Below are 12740 nucleotides of genomic sequence, written 5' to 3'. Positions count from 1 at the left end.
CTCTCCATCTTTGCAGCGAGCAATAAACTCAACTTTTTGTCTACAGATGTGTTCTCAGTGGCCTTTTGGCGGGAGAGTATTGACAAACGAACGCGCCTCACGGCGGCTCACAAGCTAGGGGTAGGTCCCCTATTGTACACAATCATTGCTCCATTCAGAGGTCTTCTGAACCTCCCTATACCTAGTTGGAGTGTATTCCTTCAACCAAAGGCTATCTTTGTCTTTTCTCCAGGACTTGAATGACAATGCTATGCCCCTCCCGCATTCTATCCTCCGATCTTCATAAAAGAGGAAAGGAAGAAAATCTGATTACAAATTTTTTTTTTGCTTCTTTTCCCTTTTTCAGTTTTATTAGGTAGAATTAGTACAGTTCAATTGCACATACACATTATATTGCATGTAAATACATATATACAGCATACTGCACTTGGTTTTACTTTAACATATGTAGATTATTATTTCTAAGAACAGATTAAAGCTTTAGCTTTTTAAACTTACATAGTTATCGAAGGAATAAAGCCAACTACAAAATCTGATTACAAATTCTTAACAGAAGCTCTCCTGTAGCTAACTTCACCCTCAGGAAAGGAGTAATTCACCCTATTCCGTTTTCTCTTACCCAGTTTTCCCTCTTCACTTTTAAAGTGCCCTTTGTTTTCCTCCTCAGTTTCATTCCCCCTTTCACTCTCAGTTCTCTGATCAAACTCGTTTTACTGTTCAGGAATGTAAAGTTCCTCTCCACTTTTTTTCTCACCGCCACCATAAGGTGATAAATGCAAATACAAACTCTCCCACACACTCTACTTCTAACATTTTTCTTTCTTTCTTTCTTTTTGGATGTTTAGGGCAGCTTTATTCATAATCGCCAAAACTTAGAAGCAGGCATCAATCACAACATTTGCTGCTTATTATTTACTCATTCTTTGTAGATTGCTTTAAATAAGATTGAATATTTCATTCACTTATTATTGTATTGTTTAATTATTTTCATTTTATCAGGCGGGGGGTGGGGTGGGTGGGCAGTAATTAGGTTTATGCATTTTTAGAGGTGGTTCTGGGGATTGAACCCAGGACCTCCTGCATGCTAAGCATGTGCTGTAAGACTTGAGCTATACCCTCCCTCTCTAACATTTTTCTAAACACAGCCCTCCCCTCGCCTAAGCCTTGCGAACCCACAGCTTGCCTTTTCTTCCAAATCAGTCCTCACCCTATAACCCGCCCCAGTCCGATCGGTCACATACACCCTGTTAGAGATCTGGACCTAAATTTCACACTCGATCCCCAGCCCAGGCCCCGCCCTACCCCACCCCCTTACCCAGGCCCCCTCTATCCCACCGCCCTGATCTGATTCCGCACCTCCACCTGCTGGGTCCAATCCCGGAGCCCGGCTCTCCACACGACCAATGGCGCCCGAGTCCAGACCCCACGGCCAATCCCCAGCTCCAACCCAGCGCCCTCCATCCCGCCCCTTTTGTCTCCTCGGCCCCTCACCCTTCATCGCCTCTTCCCTGCGCAGCCCCGTTGCGTCCAGTCAGCGATCCCCGCGACGCCTCAGCCAATCTGCGTCCAGGCTCCGCCCCGACGTCGGAAGCGCGCCTCACCAGGTTCTCGAGCCCTCGCGAGAGTAGAGCACCGGGAAGTGAGGCGTTCGCTGGAGCAAGGTGAGCGGGCTGCGTTGGGGGGCGCTCGGGCCTGGGTGACGGCGGCGTGCGGAGCCCTGCGGAGCGAGGCCGGGAGGGACGGAGAGGAGTTGGCTAGGGTGGGCTGGCCGGGCTGCGCGCCTGGCGGGGCTGGATTTCCTTCAGGGCTCGGACTCGCCTTCCCGAGCGGAGGCGGGGGAGCGGGGCTGAGCGGCTGACCCCCGGCCCTGGCCCCCGCAGGGCGGGCTGCCGAGGCTCAGCGCCGGCCTTTCAGTTTCCTCCGGAGGGGGCATGGCGCTGGGGTGACCGGCCTTCCAGGGTAAGACGCCTGCCGCTGGGCTTCGCCTGCCCCTCGTGCTCTTGGTTTTGCAAATGGGGCGTTTTGTAAACGGCGTGGGAGGCTGACACGACTCCAGGGCACCCTTAACCCGCATTCCTCACGGAGGATACGGTGGCTGCTGACTGGCCGCTTACATGAATGCTGGTGGAATCCACAGTTTTCAGATAGGAGAGAAAAGCGGTGCAGTCTGTTGCTTTGGGAGCCCCCCACTCGGTGCGGAAATTCAGGGGTCTCGCCGGCGCGGCTCCTCCGCGGCTACCTGAGAGCGGAGCTGGGGCAGCTCGCCCCTTCCACACCCGGCCACTCGTCAGCCGGTGCTTTTAACCCACGTGATGCTGAACCCCAACTCCTGCCTAGTCAGCCATACCCCTTCCCTCTGCCGAAGTTTACAATCAATCACACGAATCCCAGTTCTACAAAACGGCGGTTCCAGGACCAAGTCTCCTTGAAGTCTTGTGCCGGCTCAATATGCTGTTTTTTCCCGTTCTTATCCGACCATATTGCTTTTAGGCGTGTTATTCCCGCTGTACTTCCGCAGCCAGGACCTTGTTCATCTCCTGCATGCCCTCTGTTGGAGCAGTAAGCCTTAGGAGCAGGCTAGAAGGGGACCAACCAGAGCATGAACTGGAAAGAGTCTTTCCGCTGGTCAGACTCTGAACCTGGGTTGTGCGTTAATTAGCACTGGCCCTTTTTGCGGTCACCTCATGTTAATCTTCATTGCTTGCAGTTAACCTGAACATTCTGGACTTTGTGAAATTAACTAAATCTCTGCCTACCTCTCCTTCCTGTATGCCAAGTGGTTATAAATTGATCACTTGGATTTAAGACCAGCGCTTCAAACTATAATTCAACTCCACGGCTTTACTCACTTTTTCTGCCTCCAGCAATTTATCAGCTTTCTCAGCTTCAGGTCACCCCAACTATGTCACGCATATCTTCTGTATCTTTATTTTTAAAGTCTACTTCAATGATAATAAATAGTTTAATTTTCTGTTCATCATGTGTATGTGACTCTGGAGTTTATCTTATGTATAATATGCCATAATCAGGTTTACTAGATCACCCTGATTGACAATTTCCTGATTTTCTTCATAAAACATTGTTTTTAAAAATAAATGCGAAAAACACAGTGGAAATATCGTTTAGAACTAAAAGCCATATACCTTTTGATTTTCTCCAACTTTTCAGTGACACTCAAATTTATTCGTTTAGTTTAGCGGTGAGTATACATAGGGAATGTTAATTGCTGTGGAAAAATGCTGCTCAAAAAGGGTTTATTTAAAGTACAAAAGGAAAAAAACTTCAGAGCTTCTGAATCCGTATCTATCAGGCTGCTTAGATTTCTTTGGAGCCGTTTTTCACCCATGCCCCTACAGTTCCTTCCAGAATGAGATTACCTAGTGAGAGTAATTAGTGAGAGGAAAAGAGCGCAGATCTGAGCACTGAATTCTGTCATTGAAGGTTGGGGGAGAGGCAGGAGGAAAACAGACTGTCGTATGTCAAAAGCCAAGGGAATGTGATGTTTCTGGAAGTAGACAGGGCTTGACAAGCAGAGCTAAAGCTGCAGAGAACTCAAGGAAAGTGAGAATTGCAAAATGTTCACTGGATTTAACAGCATGAAGGTCAAAGTGGGCTTGCTGAGAGCTGCCTCTGTGGAATAATGGGTACAAAAATCAGATGGCACCGGGTTAAGGAGTGTAGGTTGAGGAGAAAGACAGTTAATAAAATATCTTTTTAAATTGAAGAGAGTTAAGGAAAGCTGAGTAAACAGAAGAGAGGCGTAATAATGAAGCAAGGTTTCTGTGGAGGTAAGAGAAATGACATCTAAGTCATGGGAGGAGGGATTATCCTTTTGTAACAGGGTCGCTTCCTTTATTACCTTTATTATAATAGGAAGGAAGAAAAAAGGAATATTTTAGGTTTGATTTTTTTTAGATGTGGCTAAGTTTTGAGTTCCCATCTGATGGCTTCTGGTTTCTATGTGATAGAAAGCAGTCATTTGCTAAAGAGGGTTTTAGGTTAGAGGAGTGTGGGAAAGAAAGAATTATTTCGTACTATGGGATAGAAATATTGCCTATTCTCTGTGGCTTTCGGCTGGGCCTGAGAATTAAACTGACGTAAGATAGGTTAACGGGAGAAAACCACACATTTAATATAAATTCTCTGTGACACAGGAGCTTTCACAAGGAAATAAAGCCCCAAAGAAGTGGCAAAATCAAATGCTTTTATGCTGAGTTGAACAAAGAGGCAATTGTGGAAAAGTAACCAAAAAATACAGGGAGACTAAAGGAAGATGAGAATTATTTTCACAAGGTCTGTTTGCAGCATTCCCTCAGCTTCAACTCCCTGTCTAGTGTCTAAGAATGTCCCCCCGGCAACCGCCCCCGATACAGGAAAGGCATCTTTCATATGGGAATTTTATCTCCTGTTTTCAGAAAGAAAGGGGCAAATTAGATCGCTCTTCTTGCCTCTGCTGTTTTTCAGGTGCCTTTAGCTCAAAATAATCCTTAGGCCAAAGTGGCATATTTTGAGGTGGCATATTCTTCCATCCTTTACCTATAGAATATAGTAGAAATGCTGGAGAGTGTTGGAGGTCCGTTTGAGATTAATGACCATGAACTTGTGGTGACACCAGTGCTATCCTTTGTGACTGTCTTCAGCAGCCCACACCTTCATGGGCTGTAGGAAAAAAAGACACTGTAATTGAGTTAGTTCATCCAGGGCTGGGGCTTTATAGATAGTGAAAGGCAGACACAGGGAGCTAGGGCATCGTCAAGAACATTATTGAAGTGGTGGAACTGGCATCTAAATTGGAAAATACAGAAAGGTGAGGCAGCCTTCTAGAGATCTTGTAACAGTCGGAATAATCAGGCAAGGATAATTGATTGGATAGGTAGTTTATGGCCGAAGAGCAGAATGCTTCAGTGAATTATTTTGGGATTAGACCACGCTGAGGTAGTAGCAAGGTACAGGGTGTGACTGTAGGAGAGAGTGGCTAGGGTGGAATATTTGAGAAGAGCAGTGGGCGCGGGGGTATCAGTTGTTGGGGGGGTCATCTCTGAAGACATTGGGATTACCTGGGATGGTCACAGTACTTGGAGCTGAGAAGAAAACTGTGTGCCTAATGACAGAATAATGAATGACAAGGAGTCATGAGCAGTTCGGAAGCTAACATCAGGGAGGCAGGTGAGGGAAGTAATAGTCTGGGGATGGTAAAATAGCAAGAAAGAGGCAAGTCGACACCAAGGGGTATAGAAATGGTATCTTAAGGGAGTAATAAGGGTTGAGTTCAGGCTAGAAGGTGCAGGGAATACTCAGAGAACATAAAGGTAAATGGGATTTGCTGATTATGGTGCAGCTGTTCCAAAAGACTAGGAAGTTTGGCAAATGGAAGAGCTGGGTCAGTGGTCAGACAATATGTTGCTTATGGAGGTGATGTGCTGTGTAGAAAGCGGGAGAGGAGGTGGGATTTAGTTTTCGGAATTTCCAGGTGAAAACTGGTAGTTAATGTCAACTCCTTAAGGAGAATAGGTACTGAGGTCTGGTGGCCAGAGGACATGGCTCACCCAACCTGGAGTGAAATCTCCCAAGACCTGCAGTCTGAGCTCACACATGACCAGCCAGTGACTTAATAGTACTTTCTGAGATTACCTTCAAACCAAAGATTCATTTATTCATCTGTTTTGAAATAGGGGGAAACTAAGGCCAAGCAAGAGTTAGGGACTTGTCTGAGGATAGAAACTTTTTTCAGTATCAAGAATAAGGACTTACAGGGGAAGGTATAGCTCAAGTGGTAGAGCGCATGCTTAGCATGCACAAGGTCCTGGGTTCAATCCCCGGTACTTCATCTAAAAAATAGATAAGTAAACCTAATTACCTCCCCCCCAAAAAATTTTAAAAATAAAAAAATAAACTTTTTTTTTTAAGAGTAAGGGTTAGAATCCAGTTATACTGACTCTTAGTCCTTTGTTTCCTCCCCGTTTGTCTCAATAAGGTAGAAGACTTTTCTCTCACCTCTCTGCTTACAAGAAAGCATTTTACTCACACTTTCCTTAATACCAAAGAAATTCCGTTGAACTTAAATAAATGCGCATGTATTTGCTGGAAAAAAATGTCCTGAATCAAAGAACTCCATGATACTGAATGAAGATTGTTCAGCATAGTTACTGTTGTTTGGGTAATAACTTTCCTCAAAACTCTTCCTCCTGCCTAATCCAGTTACTATTTTATTCATGAACAGAATTATTCATGACCCAAGAACAGGTATTTCTTGATTTAAGAAAACCTGGTCTTTGACTTGAAAGACATAAAACATGAGGTGATTATCCAATGAGGGAATGGGTGATCAGCCAAACAATCAAACAAAAAGTGCTTTGTAGAGGATTAGCATAGGCTGATAGGAGTAGCTAAGAGGCTGTCATTTTGGCTGAGGTTTTATTGACAAGGTCGGGGTTTTATATTTCACTTTTTAAGAAACATCCAGTATATTATTTTTCACAGCCAAAGCTCTCTGTAGCCTTAACATTTTGGTAACTTAAAGAAATTTGTAATTAGCTTCAGTGTCCCTTTGAGTCCATAAAGTGTCTTTTTTTTTTCCCTAAAAGTTTGATTATGAGAGATAAGGGAAGTGCCATCCACTGATAGAACATTCTTGGAGTAAAACTTTATGGGGCAGGAAGGGTATAGCTCAGTGATAGAGTGCATACCTAGCATGTATGAGGTCATGGGCTCGGTCCCCGGGACGTCAGTTAAGTAAAAAATAACAGTAATAAATAAATAAGCGTAATTACCCACCCCCCAAAATTTAAAAGATTAAAAAAAAAAAACTTACGGGAAGTTTCTGCTGGCCTGAATGCTTCCACTTCTGAGTGCCAGTATAATAACAGAATTTCATTTTGCTTTGATCTCCCTATGTTTACCCATGATTGATAATGATTTCCTTACAGGTAGAGAAATTACACAGAATGTGTGCCGTTAGATTCCTGGGATCTGTTGAAATGGCTTGCCAGCTATCTTATTGAACTGTTTCTCAGAAGTACCATCTGAGAAAGTAACGCAAAGTTCATTCATGTATTCTTTACGCTTATCAGGGACCTACTGTAATCCTCTTCAAACAACTTCCTAAATAACTTGTTTCTAACAACTTTAATTTACCATTACAAATTGTGCTTTTACTAGTGACTTCTCCAGATGATTCCGAAATTTAACTAGTTCTTAGATTGAAATATTCTGGATTTTATGGCTACTAGAAATGAAACTTGTACTTATGTTAGTTTATTGCTTTTGACTAAATTAGAGCTTTATTTTTTGAATTCACGATAATGTTAAAGATCTCTAGTTTAAAATGGGCACTTGCATAAATTTGTGTAAGGATTCTGTTAGAATGATTCTAGTGATAAGAGATTATATCATAGAAGACTCAGCTATCAAAAATTTTTATTTCTATTTTACACAAGCTTACTGTGTATCTGCTAGCTAAGTGTCTAATAGTGATATAAGTATATATTTCCTCCATTTAAATTTTTTGCTTTTATCCCATAGCATGTTTTTGGCCCTGGGGAGACTCTGCACCCGTGGCAGTAGAGCTAAGTTCTTGAAGACAATTTATGCTTCAAAAATCCTTGGACTCTCTACTTCTGCTGTAGGTATTGCTTAATCACTTCCAGGTAAAACATCGCACATATTCTTCAATGACACAGGACACGATTTTTCAGCTACTTCATGAGTACTTTATTAGAATGAGTATTTCTGTTACATAAGCTGAAGTCATCTCTCGGCAGCAGTTAGCACTGGCATTCACTGGGCAGCTGCTTGCCTGTCTGTGTATCAGGTACGGTGCAGGGCATTGTATTCATTATCTCACTGAATTTTTAAATTTTTTTTATTGAAATGTAGTTGAATTACAGTATTAATGTTAATTTTGGGTGTACAGCCTAGTGATTCAGTTTTTTTGCAGATTATATCCCATTATAGATTATTACAAGATATTGGGTATAATTCCCTGTACTGTGTAGTAAATCCTTGTTGAGTTTCTATTGTATATGTAGTTGTTTGTATCTGTTAATCCCACACTCCTAATTTGTACCTCCCAACCCTCTTTGGTGACCATAAATTTGTTTTCTATGTCTGTGAGTCTGTTTCTATTTTGTGTATACGTTCATTTGTATTGTTTTTTTAGAGTCTACCTTTTAAGTGTTATGTAGTAGTTTTTTTTTCCTGTCTGACATTTTACTAAGCATAGTATTCTCTAGGTCCATCCACATTGCTGCAAATGGCAATGTTTCATTCCTTTTTTATATCTGAGGGTAATATTCCATTGTATATATACCATATCTTAAGCCAGTCATCTGTTGATGGGCACTTGGCTTGCTTCCATGTTTTGGCTATTGTAAATAGTTACACTGTGAACCTTGAGGAGCATGTATTTTTTTTAATTAGTTTTCATTTTTTTTGCAGATATATACCCAGGAGTAGAATTGCTGGAAAATAAGTAGTTCTATTTTTAGTTTTTTGAAGAACCTTAAATACTGTTTTCCATAGTGGCTGCACCAAATTACATTTCCATCAACAGTGTGCAAGGATTCCCTTTCTCCACACCTTCTCCAGCATTTATTATTTGTAGCTATTTTTGATGGGAGCCATTCTGACCACTGTGAGGTGATAGCTCACTGGGGTTTTGCTTTGCATTTCTCAGATAATTAGTGACGTTGAGCATGTTTTCATGTGTCTACTAACCTTCTGTATGTCATATTTGGAAAAGTATCTATTCAGGTCTTCTGCCCAATTTTCAATTGGGTTTTTGGTTCTTTGGTACTGTGTTATATGATCTGTTTGTACATTTTGGATGTTAACTCTTTGTTGGTTGCATCATTTGCAAATATTTTCTCCCGTTCTATGGGTTGTCTTTTTATTTCATTGATGGTGTCTTTGCTGTGCAAAAACTAAGTTTGGTTAGGTCCCATTTGTTTTATTTTTTCCTTTATTTCTTTTGCCTTGGGAGACCAATCTAAGAAAATATTGCTATGATTTATGTCAGAGTGTTTCACATATGTCCCCTTCTAGAAGTTTAATGATATCATGTCTTACATTTAGGTCTTTAAACCATTTTGAGTTTATTTTTGTATATGGTGTAAAGGAATGTTCTAATCTCGTTGTTTTATATGTGGCTGTCCAGTTTTCCCGCCACCACTTACTGAAGAGACTGTCTCTTCTCCATGTGTATTCTTGCCTCCTTTGTTGTGGATTAATTGACCATGGTGGGTGGGTTTATTGCTGGGCTCTCTCGTCTGTTCCATTGATCTGTGTGTCTTTTTTGTACCAATCCCATACTGTTTTGGTTACTGTAACTTTGTAGTATAGTCTGAAGTCTGGGAGGGTTATGCCTCCAGCTTTGTTCTTTTTTTTCCCCCCTCAGATTGTGTTGGCAGTTGTGGGTCCTTTGTGGTTCCATATAAATTTTAGGATTATTCTAGTTCTGTGAAAAATGTCCTGGATATTTTGATAGGGGTTGCATTAAATCTGTAGATTGCTTTGGGTAGTATGGCCCTTTTAACAGAATTAATTCTTCCAATGCAAAAGCACAGGTTATCTTTCTATTTCCTTGAGTCATCTTCACTTTCCTTTATCTATGTTTCATAGTTTTCAACATATAGATCTTTCATCTCCTTGGTTAAATTTCTTGCTAGTTTTTTTTTTTAATGGTATTTTTTTTTACCTTAACTTTCTGATATCATTCTTAATGTATAGAAAAGCAATAGATTTGTGTGTATTAATCTTGTATCCTGCAACCTTGCTGAATTAATTTATTAGTTCTAATAGTTTTTGTGTGCAGACTTTAAAGTTCTGTACATAGAGTATCGTGTCCTCTGCAGATAGTCACAGTTTGACCTCTTCCCTTCCAGTTTGGATACTTTTTGTTTCTTTTTCTTTTTCTGATTGCTGTGTTTAGGATTTCCAATACTATGTTAAATAGAAGCAGCAAGAGTGGGCATCCTTGTCTTGTTCCTGAAGTTAGCGGGAAAGCTTTCAGATTTTCACCATTGAATATTCTGTGGGCTGTAGGTTTTTCATAAATGGCCTTTATTATGTTGAGATATGTTCCCTCCATACCCACTTCAACAAGAGTTTTATTTTGTTTGTAATTTTTATTTTTTATGCTTTTGGGGGATTTTTTGAGGAAGTAATCAGGTCTATTTATTTATTTATTATTAGTTGGGTTTTGTTTTTTGTTTTTTAGTGGAGGTACTGGGGGTTGAACCCGTGACCTCATGAGTGCTAAGCACACACTCTACCATTGAGCTGCATACTCCCTGACAAGAGTTTTCATCATGAGTGAATGTTGAATTTTGTCAAATACTTTTTCTGCATCTATTGAGATGATCATTTGATTTCTGTCTTTCCTTTTTATGTGACTGTAAGTGCAGGCCCTGTGACTTCCAGTTATAGGAAATACAGCAGATTGAGGACCAGGTTATGTGACATCATGGAAAACCAAAAACTCCAGAATGTGGGTCATAACTGCAGGATAGATGCCTTACTTGGTTTTTTTCAACTAATCAGTAGCATTAGGGCAAAGTGGGGAGGTAGTGTTTCAGAGCAACTGCACTGAGATGAAAAGAGGCTTAAGAACCACAACCACCAATGTGATGTGTGGACCTTGTTTAGGAACTTGATTAAATCAACAGAAATGTAAAAAGATATTTTGAAAGACTTTCAGAGAAATGTGACTGAATTGGGTATTAGATGATACCAAGGAACTGTTAGTGAGTGATAATGACATTGAAGTTATATAAGAAAATATCCTACTTTGTTTTAGAGCTAGATGCCAAGTATATAGTGGTGAAATAACTTAAGGTCTCAGATTTGCATTAAAATTACTGAGCAATAGAAAAAGAGAGAGAAAGAAAAGGAAAAGCAGGAGAGATGAAGCAAATGAGGCAAAATCTTGGTATCATTATTGAATCTGGGTAACGTGTGTGTGAGTGTTTTATATTATGCTGAGTCATATGAAATTGTCATTTTTGTAGGTTAAATAGGTGAATATTGACAGTTTCATATTGTTCAGCATAACCTCTCAACCTTTATATATAGGTATGAAATTTTCATAAAAACCATCGTCAACTTCTCCTTCTACATGTAAATGCTCTGATTTCTACCTCATAATCGTCTTGAGTCCTACCTCTCCTCTTTATTACCATCTTGAATGTCTTAGTTCAGGTCCTACATGCAGAGAAGTTGACTGAAGCCACAAAAGTGGGTGCAGTCACCCAGGATGAGCAGATAAAGCCATGGTACTAAATTAAGGCTGGTGTGTGCTGAATTATTATCTGTGGAACTCTGTTAGTATGCGCATGCCCAGGATCCATCCTGAGAGATTCTGGCTCTGTAAGTCTGGGGTGTTTTTTATAAATCGAAAAAGACTTGCCCGAACAAGCCAGACTACTTACTGTAAACCTGTTTGCACTAGAAATTCCATCTCATCCACACCATTGTTAACATTGTAGAAAGCTTACTGTGAAATTTATCTCTGGAAGGTAATGCGATAGGAGATGGGTTAGACTTTGTGTGGATCATTTTCTTTTTTTTACAAAAACAGTTTATTTTTTCTTTGTAGTTTCTTCTGTAATTTCATTTTTGCTTCTGTAATTTTAAATAATGGTTTAAATATTAAGAAAAATATTATTGCTATACAGCAAGAAAAGAAACAAGGGGAACCCAGGATGAAAATCACTTTCTGTCCCCTATTTTAGTATGTAGATCTTAAAGGCCTAGAAACCAGGAGATAAGGTTTATATTATCCTCTGATGCTGGAAAGCCAGGGAATGAATTAATAGATGAGAGAGAGACAGGGAGAAAGATGGAAAGAAGGAAGGGGGGAAACAAGGAGAGAAGGAAGGAGTAATTGTTGATGAGGGGTCTCCTGGAGCACCAACCCCTACTCCCTGATGTGTCACCCTTTGTTAGACTGACTGGTCTTCATTTAAAGTTGAGTCATTCAGATGGCAATTTGTAGCCCTTTGGTTTTCAACTCTTCTTCCATTAATAATCTATTGTCTGCTTCTTTTCCAGATAGCTTCCCTAGGTAGGACTTCTCAGGGGAACTATTCTGTGTGATACGATAGTGATGTATACGCGTCACACACTTGTCAAGACCTGTAGAAGGTAGAACACCAAGAGAGGAACACTTATGTAAACAATGGACTCTGGGTGATAATAGTGTGTCAATGTTGTAACACGTGTAACACATGTACCACTCTGATGGGGCACGTCGTTGTTGGGGTGTCAGAGGAGTATGTGGGAACTCTGTATTTTATACCTGATTTTGCTGTGAAACTAACACTGCTCTTAAAACGTCTGTTTTTTTAAAAAAGGATTTCAAAAATTTATGTGCCCACTACAGAAACAAAAACACTTAACTTTATAGGAAGTAAGACAAAAACTTTCCCATTTTTAGTCTGTCCTTATCTAAGGACGTCACAGCTCTTTCGTTTTTTGGGTCTTTTTTTTTTTTTTTTATGTGAGCACATTCTCTACTGTACTTTCAGTTCATATGCAACATCTTACCCCCGTTGGAGTTAAATTACTCTTCCTACTTGTATCTAAGAATTTTTTCTAGTTCCTGACTGAGCAGTAGTTTTGAGTAGATGGTATGTACTTTTCCACTGTGACGTTAGCTCACTTAGTCGTCATTACAGTTGCGTCAGGTAGGCATTCATTTTTCTTTTTAACGAACGAGGAATCTGAGTTTCAGAGAAATCACG

General features: G+C 40.6%; 1 pseudogene; it reads left to right on the top strand.

Annotated features, from left to right (window-relative positions):
• The first annotated feature begins 1513 nt into the window (after window positions 1-1513).
• Window positions 1514-12740, top strand: part of LOC116668102 — a 49564-nt pseudogene continuing 38337 nt past the window's right edge.

This window comes from Camelus ferus, chromosome 13 (genome assembly GCF_009834535.1).
Source record: "Camelus ferus isolate YT-003-E chromosome 13, BCGSAC_Cfer_1.0, whole genome shotgun sequence".
Taxonomy (NCBI): domain Eukaryota; kingdom Metazoa; phylum Chordata; class Mammalia; order Artiodactyla; family Camelidae; genus Camelus; species Camelus ferus.
The sequence above is the reverse complement of the archived record's forward strand: the minus strand, read 5'-3'. Positions and strand labels throughout refer to the sequence as shown.